The following is a 16,092-nucleotide window of genomic DNA, read 5'->3' on the forward strand; positions in this document are numbered from 1 at the left end:
TTATTAATCCAGGGATTCACAAGCAATATTATAGAATCATTTCCAAAGAAAAGCTAGTTAAGAAAAAATGTCTGAGATTCACAACTACATTTCTTTTGTGATGATGATAATGATGTAACCTTTTTTTTTCTGGATGGTAATTACTATATAATGGCCTGAGGTTATTGAGGAGGAGATGGCATTGGTTTAGGCTACTGAATGTTGGAGACTTCAAAGGGTATGTGCTAACTTCAGCAGGTATAGAAATGTTGCTGTTTTATCCAGCAAGGATCTCGGAACTTCCCTCGTTCTCAGCGTTATTACCAGGGAAGGCTGCATCAGATCAGCACTGGGTTAGGCAGAACGGTGTGTCAGGAGAGAGAACATAAAGATGAACTCAGCTGGAGGTCAGGCCTAGAACAGCATCTTGTCGGGTCTTCGAGGACTGGTGGCATTGACCTCTTTTTTCACTTGCGGCACAAAGTTTCCTTCATCAGGGTAGCTTTATTCAATAAAGAAAACGGGGTTCTACCTGGGACTATTTTATCCTTCATTGTAGAATTTTTGTCTGGATTCTTCACCAGGTTCTCCATCTGAATCTAGTGTCTTCCTAACAGATGTACAGAAACAGGAGAGGATGCGTGTGCCTCACAGAAATCTTGTTTTTGCGCAGTTGCAAGTCAGAAACAGCCAGCTCATTCACTAGCGAAGATGCAAATACAGGATCTTTATACTAAAACTTTGACTTCGGTATTTAAAATTTCAGCAGGGTTCAGTGAGAGGAAGGTATTTTGGGGTTAATAAGAAATGCGCATTCCTCAAAACAAGCCCACCTCAAAAAAAAAAAGTCCACAGTCTTATAAAATATCTGTTTTGTGTCCTAAAATAAAGCATGTATTTCATGCTCTAAAAGTCTGAGGTTTGTAGCTGAAAAAGATTAAGTAAATAATTCAGAATTTGTTGTGTTTACCTGTTAATAATTAAGCAGGTTAGTCTGTGTACTTTTTATAGACATTGAGCTTTATTTATTTATTTTTATTTACTTGGCTCATGTTCTGATTTTTAAATTTGAAGAAGTTTCTGCTAAGGAAGACATCATGAGAGAAAAGGCATTAAGGAGTTAAGCACTGCACAGAAAGCAAAATCTGTAGGGACGCATAGTCTCTGGGGAGAATGGGGAATTGTCATCTCTTGCTTCCCTTCTGCGTTCCCCCAGACTAGTCTCTAGTGCTTTGAGGCCATAAAGTTTTAAAGGTGATAACAATTTTTCAGACTAAAGCAGCACCTTTGATTCCTACTTTGTGATGCCAGTGACCAGGGATAGAGGACTCTGTCTTTGCAATGAGGTGACATTTGATTCATCTCAGTCAAAGGGAAGTTTCAGCCTTGTTCTGTTTCAGAAACAGAACAGAAATTGGAAGGAAAAAATCAGGTAACAGACATATTGTATATCTGTTTTCTTCTCGCGTGAGTGAGTTAAAGCCTGGTGAAAGGTTGTAAGCTGACGGCTGTAAAGTCTGAAATATTCTTTGTCATTTGAGGAGGTACAGAGAGGCAAACAGCAGTGCGAGCTGCTCTCCCAGACACATTTAGATCCATTGTGAGACTGCATCGTGTGGCAGGTGATAGTTTAGTCCAAGTGGATCAGCGAGGGCTTTCCGTGGTAACGAACAGGCCAATAGTTTCCCAGGTTCTCCTGGAATCTCAGTGTCTGTCATTTGAGAAAAGAACGTGGTGAGCAGCAAAATAATTCTGTGTGTTTTCCATCCAGTAATATTCAGTTGCTGTTTACATAGTCTAGACGTGAGCATGGATTGCAACAGAGAATGAGAAGAGATTTGGGTTTGGGCTTGGTTTTTTCCCTCCGCTGCCAGGCAGTGATCCACCCCACTGCTAATCACATTCCCTCCCTGCCTTAAGCAAAGTCATTGCCTAATTTTTTTGAACGTTTGAACTGTTCCTTTGGTCTTGGCAGAGTAAGATATCATTTGATATTTTCACTCACCTTTTCCAAAGGGGAGAGAAAGCAGAGTAGTGAGAAAAGTCAGTTGAAATGATTGGCACTAAAAGACAAAAGCTGCTGAAATGTGAGAGTGATCTTTGGACTGTATATTAAAAATCAAAGATTTAAAAAGACTGTTTATGTGAGAATTAATAGCCTGATTTTGTTGACAGTTGAAGTCTTCATCTGTTACCATGGCATGTTTTAATTCACTGTCTGCATTGGTATTTCCTTCTGAAGAAATACACAGGCTAGTTGCTAGTACCTCTAATATTAAAAATGCCGTTTGCTTCTCATGTTCCAGCTGATGATTTCTGTTTAAGTAAAGTTGTGGTACATAAAATTAAGAGGAGGTTAACCTGTTAGATAGTGGTACAGATGTTTCCCTTTCCCCATCGTGTGACTGTAGCCTTCCAAGGTCATTTTGTCCTGGGCCTAGACAGTTAATCCAAGTCTTCCATGGAGATAAATATGGGCAGATAGTCCTTTTCAAATAGAACTTAGAAGTGCACAGGGAATGTAAATTGTTTTCTGGAGGGCATTTTCATGCATTAAGATGGGTACTGTAACACTCTTGTTTCTTCAAAATTTTTCTGTACATGTACAAAGCTGCTTTTCCTGAAGAAAAGACAATTCATATCCTGTTCATTATCTTACACATGGAGGCCACATAAGTGGTCTGCTTTGGGCAGTTGTCTTCAGAAATTCTCCAGAATCTGTCTTTATCATATGTCTAATGCTAGTCATTCGATTTATTACTTTTTTCCCCCCAGACAATCTTATCTCTTGAAACAAGTTAAAAGAGGTCTCAACTCTAGTTCTCAGTGAACAGAAGTTCATACGAGCAAAAATGTTAATACAGTCAACAGTAGTTGGTCTGTGGTTTTAAGTCCAATGAAGAGCTTGAACCAGCCACAAAATCTGACCACTCCACGTGGTCCCTCATTTCAAGGCTGAAGGGTACTGGTGAGCCTGTTCTGCTGCTAAAAGTACTGTCCTGGAAATGAGAGGATTTCAAGCTCTAAGAAGTGTGCCATTAGACTTTTCCATAAGCATTAAATTCACACACAAGTCTTGTTTTTTAAGAAAAGAGTGTTGCTGTGATGCATTATCCATTTTGCTAAGGACATACTCTACCGAATGTTCGTGCCAGGTCGACTGAATCTCAAAAGAGACCAAGAGATTTACTGGTAGTCTCACAGTAAATCACTCTTTGAAATTCTTTTGGCTCCTATATGCTTGATATTAATTAACAGTGATTCCTTTTATCCACTTACTACCAGAGTTTAGTTTGTATGTATGATGACTGTGTTTGGAAGGAACTGAACTGGAGTGATGCTAATATAAGTTATCTTACTCTTTGAATTTTGTTCTTTAAATATAGAGTCTTAAAAAGAGAAGATCCTCACAGTTATCATCCTGTAATATTTTCTCCCCCACTGTGAAAACTCTATAACCTTGAGAGAAAATGTAAATAAAATTTACATGTTCTTTACATATTCCTGAATGTAATGTATTTATCTCAGTTTCACTTAATTTGATGGTAGTTCACTGAATAGCATTTTTTTCATTAGTAGCAAATGTCAAAAGGTCATGCAGCTTATGGGGCATTAACATAAGGAAATGAACAAGTATGTATGGTTCTTTTTTGTTTGCATTTGAACAGCAGTACAGTATTCTGTTGTTACTGTGCAAGCAACTGGCATAGCAGAAGAGGCATTTTTAATTTAGGACTGTTAAAGTTATCCATTTCTATATTTCTTATTTTTGTGGTAGAGCTCGTTCTGGTTAGATATTTTAAAAAGCAGAGTTAATAAGTGTGTGTAATTTATTTCATCCTTGAAAGCACATTTTTCTAGGAAATTACCATGATCTACCTCAAGGCTCTCTGAGGATTGTGATATATTTTATGATTTTGGGGTCAGTAAGTCTATTGTGAGCCTATGCTGTAAAGTATTCACCTTTGCTTAGTATAGGGGTTTTACTTTCAAGTGGACCAAAAGTGGTTTCCTGAGTTGCCTTTGTAGGTTTTCACTTTATTGATGTCATGTGGATGCATCAGATTTAGAGCGTATTACTTATTCAATGGTTGGACTCGATGATCTTAAAGATCCCTTCCAACCTAGATGATTCTATGATATGATAAAATTTGAATCACCAATTAGCTGTTGATCCAGATTAAACCATTAAATGTAAACGTGGAGGTTGGAATTGAAAACAAAATGAATGGCCTGTGATCTTGGATATGGTGTACTCTAGTAGCTGTCTTGGTCCAACAAATGACCATGTCATGTATAAGGCTTGAGTAATCTAAATAATTTATAAAAATAGTTTTAAAAACTATGTGGCAGAAGCATTGCTGCTAATTAAACTCAGGCATTCAAATGTTTAGAAAGGATCGGTTAATGATTATGAAAACAAAAAAAAGTAACCGTAACAGTTATCCAGACTCTTGTATAGCACTTTCTGGCAAGAATCACAACTGGCACAAGGACAGCTGTGTACATCATGGGTAGTTGTACAAAATTTCAAATGACAGTAGGCCAGAGAAGAGAAACTGAGACTTTTGACTTGGATTTAAGCCGTTGCAAAGCTTGAGGAGATAATGTCGAAGCACTGCTGTGGGTCTGACTGACCAGTGGTTTTAAAATACAAAATATTCTCTTTCACCTTGTGATCATTTTTTCCCATACTTTTTTCCTGCTTTTCATCTCTTCCAGGTTCCCCTGTGCCACCATCTCTGACTGGGCTCTCTCAGCAGAGCCATCTCTTGCTGGAGCACATAGTGTGCCAGCAAGTACAGAGCGGTTCAGTTGTTAGACGTTAGGCAAACAGCACAGTTTCATACCTAATAGTATCGCTTAAATCAAACATATCCTCATGCAATACATCTAACAGCGTTTAAAGGTCAAAATCCTGTTCTCATTACTCAATATTTTAGGCCTGATGTTTTGCTGTATTCATTGTCTGCGCAGAACTGACAGACTATTCCAGACCAGCGTTGTATAAGGTTGGAAAGTGCTAACAGCTGCCATCCAGCGTGTCTATTCAGGCAACTGCAGACTTTATGAAAGCTGAAGCGCATGCTACACAGCCTTAGCTCTTCCCTGAAAACAGGGGAAGCCGCCATCGAAAAGACTATGCTACCTACGCTTGGGACTGACCCGCATAGGCTGGGGGATAGCCATAGGGAAATTTCTGCAAATGCTGACGTTGAGGCATCGTTTGATTGCGATGATCAGAGGTAGAAAGCACCCAGAAAACAAGAGGAGGCCTGCAGATCTGAAAAGAAATTGCGAGTGTGTCTGAGAAAGCAACTGCAGCATCCCTGTAGTAGCCAGGAACGGGTGTCAGGTCAGGCTTGGAAACGCTGAGCCTGAAAGCCTGCTGGTGTTACATCTTCTTTATTTGAGAAAGCAGCACTTTGTGTCCTTCCTTTCTAAATAAGTAAGGGTGCTCCAAAGAGCAGTTCTTTTCTGTCATCTGTTCTTATCTGTATTCTCAGTGATTAAAATGTCTTTGTGGCTAGCTTTGAAAACCCCTCACCAGCTAAAGATTAAAAAATACCAGTAGGCTTAGATAGCCAAATCCTGCCATACTTGAGCTTTGGACACAGGTTCTTAGGTGGGAAGTCAGCACTTCAGGGGGATGAAGGGATCTCGCTGCTTCTGTGAGGAAGCGCTGTAATCTAAGTGAACCTCTTATAACAGGAATTGGAAATTATGCCAGTCAGGTCCCTAAGTCATATTCTGAATTGGTGGAAGGAGAGTGCCTAAGTCTTATTTCAGACTTCAGAATACTTACTCTTTCCTCAGCTGCTTGGCAGACAGTTCTGTACATTTTGGTAATTAGTAGTGTACGCTACTAAGTCTGCTTTTAATTCTTTTTTTCAAAATGCAGTCTACAGAGAGGTCTTCTGAACATTTTAGTCATTAAAGCCATTTATAGGTGAAAGATGCAACGACTTTATACACAATTTTTCATTTAAAAAAAAATAAAAGAACCTCTTCAAACTCTTGACCTGTTAGAGTACTTACCTGTAACATCTTCCACAAGTGCATTTGAATGGCAAACATAAGTGGCAAAACTTCGGTTGTGACACCCATTTGTTTTTATATCTAACAGGAATGAAACTACACTTAATGGAAAAAAACTAGGTGGTTTTTTTTTTTGAGCATGGAGTCTTAGAAATTGCTTTGGTGTTCAGTTGTGTAACTTTTCTCTCTGAAGGATGTGTATAATGTCGTTTTGGATACTAGTACATTTAGCTTATTTTTTCATTGCCTGTGTACTAGATGTGAACGTGTAGGACTTTGTTTTGTCTTCCTTCAGATAGCTATATGTTTATATATATACATCTTTCCACCCACTTCCCCCACTGAAGCCTAGCTATTTGACTGTTATGAAAACTCAAGGTGCTGTGTATGCAAATCCCTAAACATAAGCATTTCTTTTCTTTACAGCAGCATAAGAAAGAAGTGTTGAGAGCTGCTCTTAACCCTTTTGGAGTCCGAAGTCAAAAGGTAAAACCAAATGCTAGTTTTGGGGTTTCTGAAAGTGTTGATATCATGATTGTTTCCAAATGCTATTTCCTTATCACATTTGGACTGAGATTTCCCCCAGGAGAAAAGTAGGGACATGGTAAGAAGACTCAAAATGTTATTAGACCTCTTTAAGAGCACCAGCATATCTGGGCATAAATTATACAGGTAAGTTACAACTGGTAAACTGCAATTATCTGTTTTACTTAATATGAAAACATTGGCGTTAAGAGTCAGTGGGACTTTCAGTAGGGTTTAATATTGCTAAGGATTTAATGATTTTTGTCTCGCTATAACTTGATAGTTTTTATGATATGTAAAGTTTTTTCAAATTACAGTCAGACAAATCCTGTAGCTCTTTTCTCAGGCAAGAGTCCCTCAATGGGAGTTTTGCCTGAGTGAGAACTGAATGAGGTCTAAATAATTAGCAATTAAAATATTCAGTTATTGTGCTACTGTATATAACAAAGCACTGGAGGTATTAAAAATTGCTAATCTCCTCCTTATTAAAATGTTAACTGCTAAACATAATACAGTTTTGCATTTTCTATCATTCATTTTTGCAGTTCATTAGTAGAGGTGAAATGTTTGTGACAAATAGTCATTTGAACTTTTAAGGAATTGACTTTGTTTTGCTGGCATTTTACTTAATATTTCTGACTGAGTTAATTTACAAGCAGAAGTGTTTGTGGAAGCTGTGGATTTTAGTCAAAAACTAGATAATGTACAGAGAATAACTTCTGACATAGCATTCGTGAGTATTTGCAGAAGGAACCAGATGGTAAGCTGCTCATCAGGAGACAGAGCTGGGCAATTTAGGTATCCAATTTGTATACGTTCTGATCACTAGCTTCTTGTAACGAACTCTGGTAATAGGTTAGCAATTGTCCATACTGGGCAAATAATTTTCAGTGAGACACTAGCATGTGAACAGTTCAGGAACAGGTTAAGAAGCAAAGTTGGTGAGATTGTTTAGTTGTGCACCCAGCTCTGTTAGTTAGCACATGAGCTGTTTATTACTATGCCAGCTAATAGAAGGGCCAGACTGTGCTCTCATGCTACTTCACTGCACAAAAGTATAAGGAGTAAGATGCATCTCCCGTCTCCTTCATCACATAGCAGCAGCAGCAGGGTGTGTGAAGAGGGAGAATGGTATTTGATGAGTGAGAAAGGAGTGGTAAGTGAAGGTGATAACTGGTAGAGGAAGAAGGTGTATTATTGGAAGGATCTGGTGACAGGTGAATTTCCCAAGGGAAGGTGACTCCTTCAATACTGTTTCTCCCATAGTCACTCCCTGGAGTAAATTTTGCTAGTTACTATGCCTAAAATTTTTTTCCTAATCTTTCTGAAGAGCCATTCTAGGCCTAGGCATTTAATTGTGCCATATAACGTTGTTGGCAATTCAGACCATGATTCTGCAACGATTTACACATGTATTTCACTTACAGCATTATGAGTAATTCTGTTGAAGTACATGAGATTAATTGCAGGATGTAAAGTTAAGCATGTATATTAGTCTTTGTAGTAAAAGAGGTGTAGTTTCATTTAATTATTTATTATCAGTATGGGAAATTATTTTTAAAAATACATGAATACATGGGATTTTCCACCAATCCTGTGGCAATTAAAGAGGAGGTAGATGGTAACAAAATAAGCTTTTCTGCTTTTTCCCCAAATCCACAATTTTGTTAGGTTCTTGGCTGTCGAATGTGAAAAAGAATAGGCTGCTATCATTTTCCTTTTTACATGCACAGTTAAACCTCCGGCTAGAATGAGATGATCATATAATTTATTATAGAGGAGTGAACAGGACAGAAATCAAACAGGAAGGCATGTGTGCTTGTGTGGACTCTTGTTTGTAATTTCATCAGATTGGTGCACACCTCAGACATTTTATTTAGTGATAAGATATGCAAATTGTTCTGGAGCCAGCAGCAATACTTTCACCTCAATGTCAAAACTGACAGAGATTTTTAAATCAAACCTCAACAACAACTTGTATTTTAAAGCAACTTTTCCTAAGATATAGCCACCAACCACAGACAAGTAAGTGCAAAGTTGTTTTCCTACTTTCCTGCATACTGTTTTCCTTCCTTTCTCGCTTACCTCCGTGGAGGAACAGGGTTGCAGGTTTACCTGTAAATACTGGGTGCAACTATGGGCAACATTGCAGAGGAGCTATAAATTTATATGGAAGTATACGCAAAGCACAGGAATGCAAATTGAAAGTGGGGAGACTTATGAAACGAGATTTACCAGAGAAGGTATTTTCTGTTTTTACAGATGCCTACATCACACCTTCCATGTCTGTGAAGGAATGGGTACTGTAAACTCTTCATTTCAACTGGTTTCTCTCTTTAGTTTTAGTTTTATTGCGTTTGTGTCCTTAAAACAGAATGTGTTAGTAGAAACCTGTAGATGCAGGGGAAATTTTGGATGATAGCTTTTTCTTGAGATTGAGAACTGAAATTCCTCAAGGCTGTGGATGTTTAGCTGCTGGGGTTTTGTTTTTGAGTGTATGTACAGTCATGGGAGAAGGGGTGTCACTGAAAATGCAGCTTGGGATTTAAATGTTAGATGTGTTTATTTTTAGAATCCTTGTTCAAGTCAGTGCCCACCGCCCATAAAGTGATAATCCTGTGTATTTTCCCCAGATTCAGTTCCTCCTCTTCTTTCTTTGAATGTGTGCACATAATTTTGCCAAAGTCTTCCATCTGAAGTTTTCCTAGGGCTTTTTTGGCTTGTTTTCTTCTTCTTGTTGTTTTTAGTGTGTGTACCTATTAACCAGAAAGATAGCTGGGCTGCGTCGTGGTTTGGGCCAGATTGGCCAATGAGAACAACAGGCTGAAAACGTTTAACAAAGGGTAACGATTTATGTAATTCCTGTATCTGTGCTTGAGTATATGTGTGTGTGTGAGACAGCAAGCTGTGATTAGAGAGATTATGAAAGATTGTTATTTGGTTTTGATTACATGCCTAGCTCTGTGTGTTGTTCTAGCTCTCTGCATTCTCTTATATCATTTGGTCATTGTGTCCTAATAAATCTTCCTGTATGACAGATGAAAAATTCTGGTCAGTTGCTTTAGTTGGTACCAGCCTCTCTTCCAGGTGGGATTTTGCTTTCCACATTTAAATAAGAGCAACATTTTTGTTTTCCTACAGAATGAGAAAAAGGATTTATATGTGTTCATGATTAGAAAGATATGACCTGTCCATGCAATGTAAGTCCCATGATACATGCTCATAGACCTGGGTCCCATAGCTTTCAGGGTCCCCAGAAGTACTCTTTGTGGAGAAGGACTTCCAAAATACTCAAGGCTTACTACTTGTGCAGATTTAGGCCACTGCAGAACATTCTGTTTCCAACAACTAATTCTAAGCCCTACTTTGGTGTTGTGGATACTTAACTCCTACCCACTCATACAGAGGCACTTCAAAATAATTAAAGTAAATGAACAATCCACACACAGAGCGAAGCATTTCAGAGGGAAAGTGAGTTTATTGAAAGAAATAGTTTCCTTTTTTTTTTTTTGCGCTAAATATTTTATTTCAAGGTCTTCTTAAATAAGGAGCAAATGCTTTTGTTGGAAAATAAAAAATAAAACTGAATCTTTGATTGTCATTTCTGCCATGGATGATGAAGCTAAAATCACTGAAAGCTAGAAAAAATCAGATGGAATTTGGTTTTCCAAGCTGAAGTCCAGGCAGTAGTGTATTGCTTCTCTGCAAAATGCTGACTGAGGTAGCACCAAGAGAAATAGAGTGCGTGTTGCAGTATGTTCACCTTTAATGCACTGCTTTAAAAGAATTTGAAAGATTTGAAATAATTTAGAAAGAATTTCTGGAGCTTCCTGGTGACGGCAGGGTAAAAGCACCAAAGGAAGGGGAACAGCCATGATGACTTTAATTTTTCCCTGATTGGCTATAGGGATACTTATGGTTTAGTCCTTCACCTAAACGGATGCACTTTTACCATCTGCTGCAGTACACCGTGGCTGCAGCTATCAACATTGATACTTGCCGGTTGCCATTAGAGTTGTATGCTTGCTGCTGTATAGGGAATAATTGCCTATAGCTGATACCAGTAACCTTATTAATCTTACCAAAACCTATGCATACATATTTGATAAATGGTGATATTGGAATCTGTCATATTCTTTCAATATCAAGCTTAACAGAAAGTCTCTGCTCCCGTGCATGTCTTCATTACGTGCAAACTCCAAACGGGGAAATTCAGCTTCTTTCTTATGCCGTTTTTTTTTTTTGTACTGAGTTTGATTCCAGGCATCCAGCAGCATTCCAGAGGGAGAGGCAACCGGCATCTCAGCCTGCACTGCTGCTGCTCTACTTGTCATGAATAATAGCCCACTGGGCTAGTTAATCATTACACTAACTTTTTCCTGTTCCTTCATAGCTGATTGCTGCCCAGGGGACATGGGTTACCGCAGTCTGGCTGCCAACACAAAGTTCAGTGTTGTGCATGCGTGTGTGTTTATGCTTGCCTGCATGCATATGCATTGTGTTGTTCAGCAAATATTCTAGTAAAACTAACAATGCAAGGCCAGTGTGCCTGTTTTTCTATATAAAAGGTAAAAGTGGGAGAGGTAGTGTTTTACCCTCCCTCCTTTACCGTTTTTGAAAACGAACGAAAGTATTGGTCTCCTTAATCAACACACTGGCACAACAGGTTTCCTCGTTCAGCACTTTGAGACTGGAGTTCCAGGTTGCTAAAATTCTGTTTCTTAGAGCACAAGTTTTAATCATGTGGCCAGTGATTTGTGTTGATTTGCCAGGGGCCATGATCTGACACCTCCTCTATGAAAAACACAACATCCCTGTCCACTGGGAGTGAAGAAGTATGGGCAAGGAATGAATGTCACGGAAGTCTTTTAAGATTCAGAAGAAGGTATTTAACCACCATCGTTCTTGCTCAAATGTATGTAGCTGTATTCGTTGCCAGGGTAGAAGCCAAGAAGAAACTTTGCTTTAAGGCATTCTGATTTTCTTCTTCATCTTAAGTGCAGATCATCATGTAATATCTGGAGCATGTGGTACAGGTTACACTTGGCATTTTTGCCACGTGGAACAAAATTTGGTATTAAATTCTTCTGTGACAGTGAGTCAGTTTACCTTCATTGGAAAGAATAAATAGCAATTTTGCTGTCCAGATGTCAATATTTGGGTGGCCAGACAGATTAAAGTACTGATCTTTAATATCTCTGGTGTTTGTTTTGGGAAAGTTAATTTTGTTCACTGGATAGCTCAGGACAGTGGGTTATTTTTCTCCTCCTCCTCGTCAGATTTTTATTCTGTTGTCTTTTTTAAACCCATTAGACACTTGGCTTCCACAGTTTTCCATAGACGTAGGTTGGGTTGACAAGGGACTAATTGTAAAAGGAAGGGTTAAATCCTCCATCAGGTGGTACAAGATTTTCTCTTCAAAACATTACTGTGTCCCACTTCAATAGATATATCTTTCACTGAGTAGTACTCTGAAATCCTTTTCTCCTTCTCTCCTTCCCTTCCTCCTTCTTTCCCTGCCTTTATTTCTCTCCTTTTCTCTCTTTCTCTCTCCCTCTCTGTCTCAGTATCTCCCTCTTTCTCTCCCTGTCCCCTCTTTCTCTCAATGGTCGTCTGTTTTCATGTTGGGGCTGAATCAGGCATTTATATGGTGACGTTGTGGTGATGCCGCTAAACACCTTCAAAGTGCCGTGTTCATTTTCTAAACCTTCTAGTCAAAACCAACCTTATGTTATGCAATAGTATGATTAGCAGAGCAGCATTACTGCATAACTCTGTTATCAGCAATGCAGGTCATTAAAGACCAACCTCCTCTTCCTCCTGTACCAGAAAATAAAATAGCAAACAAAATGAGAGACCACTAGAAGTCAGCAGCAGTGTGAGTCGGACCATTTACGTGGCAGCAGCACATTTTAGTGGCGAGAAGATGAGGTAGACCATTCTGACTCTGAAAAACAGCTTTGAGGCCATTTTAGCCATTCCCTCTGGCTGTTTTGAATCAAGCCTGTGTCATTCTTGCTGATATTAATAGGACATTGGGGATTATACAAGTCTCTCTGCCTTCAGAAGGCGTATCTTAAGGATGGTAGAAAGAATTCACGAAAGTAGGCAGAGGCTCTTCTGAGAGACAAGCAGCTGAAAACTTGTATTTTTTCTGGCAAGAAATCAATATTGAAGAAAACAATAAAGAAGCAAGAAACGTTGCTACTCAGTTACTCAAAGAAGATTTTAATGACATAAGGAATTTTCCTTTAATTTTTTTAATATTCTGAATTATGGTCATTTGCTGAACTTTGACTGTAAACTTTTTCCCTTCCTCTGAATTAAAATACCTTTACAGCAATGTTTATAGGCACATTTAAATGGTCTTTAAGAGATGGGATTGCCCTAACATCTCAGTCTCCGTGTTTTAAGAGTTCTCTTCTAAGTTATGTTCTAACAGTTGGATTGGTATGTATGTGGCTAAAACACAATGTTCCAGTCCCACCCGCTTGTCTGGGCTATAAACATGAAATGAGCCATTTCCATATAAGCTTTAAGCCTCCTTGAGATTCTGGAGGCCACCAGACTGTACGTGTCTCAGGTAATCTCCTTCACCAAGGCTGGACACTCTCATTGTTACTTCAGAGCTCGTCATGGGAGAGCATCTTTCTCTTTGCTGAGACCCTATATTGCAGCAGAGATTCAGGGGTTACTGAACATCCCTAGATCTTTACTGAAGCAAACTCTGGATGTTTGAAAAATAGCTTTTCTTTGGTTATTTTGCAATTAATTTAAAAAAATCTGGTTCTGCTTTACATGAAACCAGGACATCCTCCCAGCATTCTTCGTTATAACTGGTGAATCTGAGCAGATGGGTATGCGGAGGCAACACTGTAATGCGAAAAACCTAGCTATTATCCAGACTGATCCAAGTGAGCAAGACCACCTTCCTCCCAGGCTCTTCAGAAAAGCGTGGCGTTATTTTTCCAACCAGGTGTGTGGGGAGGGGAGCTGCACAGATTTTCATAGTAATGCCCACATCCATCCTTCTCTCAGGGAGATCTACTTCCTATGGTTTGGAGGTCTGTGGCTTTTTGAGGAGATAGTTACACGTGTATGTACACTGAACATCAGTGGCCTGCAGGTAATCCTGTTGTCTCTAACTTGAGGACTTCCCTTTAGTAAAATATGTTAATGTTCAGTTACCCAAGCTTGGTTTATGGCACTAACTGAAAGGCAGCAGCAGGTGAGAAGTAACTGGAATATGTCCTCTCCTGGTACTGGCCAGTTGTATTAAGTGCTGTTTTCATTCTCCAGTTAGATTTTCCATAATGGATACTTGAAATCATGATTTTAAATTTTCAGATCCTCAGAGTCCTTCTATAGTATTTTAAGTCATTAAATTAAGCTAGCAGCTGGATTTTGTATTCAAGCAGTAAAGTAACCCCTCCTACTTCTGCTCCCTTCTTGGGTACAAAACTTCCCCAATTTTCTGAAGAATGCATGTAAATAGTTTTCATCTCATAATGGAGTCCATGTTTATCTGAATATTGATGTCTTAAGTGGCAAAAGAAGAATATACTGTCACTTTGAAAGCAGGTATCTTTTCTTTCTTGTTATGTAGCTATTCGCAGCTTTACATCACTGTTAAACTTGTATTTACATGTTTAAATCACATAATTTGGAACACAGTGTTGAGAGGGAAAGACATCAGTTACAAAATGTCACTTCTCTTTTAGAAACCTTTTCGCTAACATCTAGTAATAGGGGTGTTAGGGTTACAGTAAACCTTAAGAGACTTGCGCTTAGATTTTGAAACCTGTCCGTTCAGAGCCTGTTTATCTGGATGTAGCTTCCAAAATTACAGAGTTTAGCCTTTAAATAAAATCTCACTTTAGTAACTAATGCTTTGACAATCAAATAATAGGGTGTTTTTTAAAAACAAAAAGCGTGATTTAGCTGAAGGTTTTCCTCCTTTTTTGAACAATTTTCTAACCAGAGATTTTTTTCTTGAAGTCTTGCCAATGGCAAAAATAAGGAGGGAACATGTGGACTCATGCAGAGTGCTCACTAGGCCAAAAAAGAAAATGAAAAAAAAAAATCCTAAGCTATGTCTGAGCAAACTTCACATTTCTCCGAAATGAACGAAATGCGGAACTCTCTTCCTAACTGCTTTGGAAAAATCAAATGAACTAACCTTTCAGTTTAGAGAACAATTTCTCTGTGTGTTCCACTTCCATTTCTTATTGGAAATCAAGCAGCTTTGTTTTTCGGCATTTCTCCTGCAAACTTAGTCCCTCATGTACACACACAAAACCCCCTAAATCCATGCATCCTAGGGAATCAAAGATTTAGGAAGGTACGTTTTTCATAGGTAGTTATAAATATGTATAAATTTTTTCCCATCGCATGAATTTCCTAAGGGGATAATACATGAAATCACAAAGGAAAATGTTATGGCAAAAATAATGAAGTAAACTGAAATCTAGATCTTCCTTTTAGGAAGATACAGACTGAAGTAACAACATTGCACTGAGGCTAAAAACAGAGCAGGTGATGTAGAACTGGTTTTGCATCTGAGGTTTTGCTTTTGACCTTTTTTTTTATATATATACATATATATACACATATAAATAAAATACAGAGTTATAAGACAGCTCTAAGTTGGTGTCTTCAGTTGCCTCTGGAATCATTTTAGTTGTGGAAGATACCTGCTCGTGAAATATGAGTAAGACAAGAAGTCTTCATTCTTTTGTTTAATTTCAGAATATTAATTGTTAACACAGCTTTCAACGAACTAAAAGAACATGGTAACTCCTACAGGAAACATTCCTGAGGATGATCCCTGCAAACTGGGAACAAATGCCTTTTTTTCTTTTCTTTTTTTTTTTTTTTTTAAGAGGAGGGGCTTGGGGAATGTCTGGGCGGGGGGGAGGGTTGGGTTGTTTTTTCCCCCCTCTTTTCTCTAATGCACTGCATACACTCAAATACCAGACAGTAAAACTTTCTCTTTACACAAAGCTGTCGTTGTTTTGTGGCCATTCTGCTCCCTCTGAACCTGTGTTGAAACAGGTGCCTCACTTGCTTGGCTCTCCTGGAGCAGTTTTACGGATTAAAGCACCACACGTACCTGGCACTGTGGCACTATTAACAAGTGCAAAATGAGGCTGGAAGAAAAACTCATATAGGAGCTACACACCTAGGTGCAGTTAGTAAACAGAAACAGTTACCCTCATTAAGCATAATTAAACCTAATATTGACTGTAAACTGTTACTTACCTTAAACTTCTCTGCAGACATTGTGGGAAAGGGATTAACTTAGGCGATAGGTACACTAATTACTACCTTCTTCACATTAAAGTTACCATCAGGAAGGCCTATATTCATAAATAAAACATAGTAGGGGATGAGAGACTGAGAAATATGTAAATTCATTTGCAGAAAAAAAGACCAAATTAAAAAAAGAAAGTTGAGTGATGCTACTGGAAGCAAAATGGCACTCTAGCTAATTACCATGAAAAGTATGATAAATCATGGACGTGTATCCTTGACTTCTGACTGATAGAG

The 16,092-nt window shown here is 38.5% G+C and overlaps 1 protein-coding gene across 20 annotated transcripts in view; it reads left to right on the forward strand.

Annotated features, from left to right (window-relative positions):
• The window catches only part of ZBTB20 (zinc finger and BTB domain containing 20), a 487,918-nt gene that overhangs the window by 83,344 nt on the left and 388,482 nt on the right, over positions 1–16,092 (forward strand). For 16 of the 20 annotated variants that reach the window (XM_074594530.1, XM_074594379.1, XM_074594539.1 and 13 more), the window contains one exon: positions 6,445–6,504. The gene's annotated coding sequence lies outside the window, so the exon portion shown is untranslated. The remainder of the gene's footprint in view (positions 1–6,444; positions 6,505–16,092) is intronic. The other 4 variants (XM_074594501.1, XM_074594573.1, XM_074594546.1 and 1 more) reach the window with 1 other exon arrangement.

Source organism: Larus michahellis, chromosome 1, assembly GCF_964199755.1.
Source record: "Larus michahellis chromosome 1, bLarMic1.1, whole genome shotgun sequence".
Classification (NCBI taxonomy): domain Eukaryota; kingdom Metazoa; phylum Chordata; class Aves; order Charadriiformes; family Laridae; genus Larus; species Larus michahellis.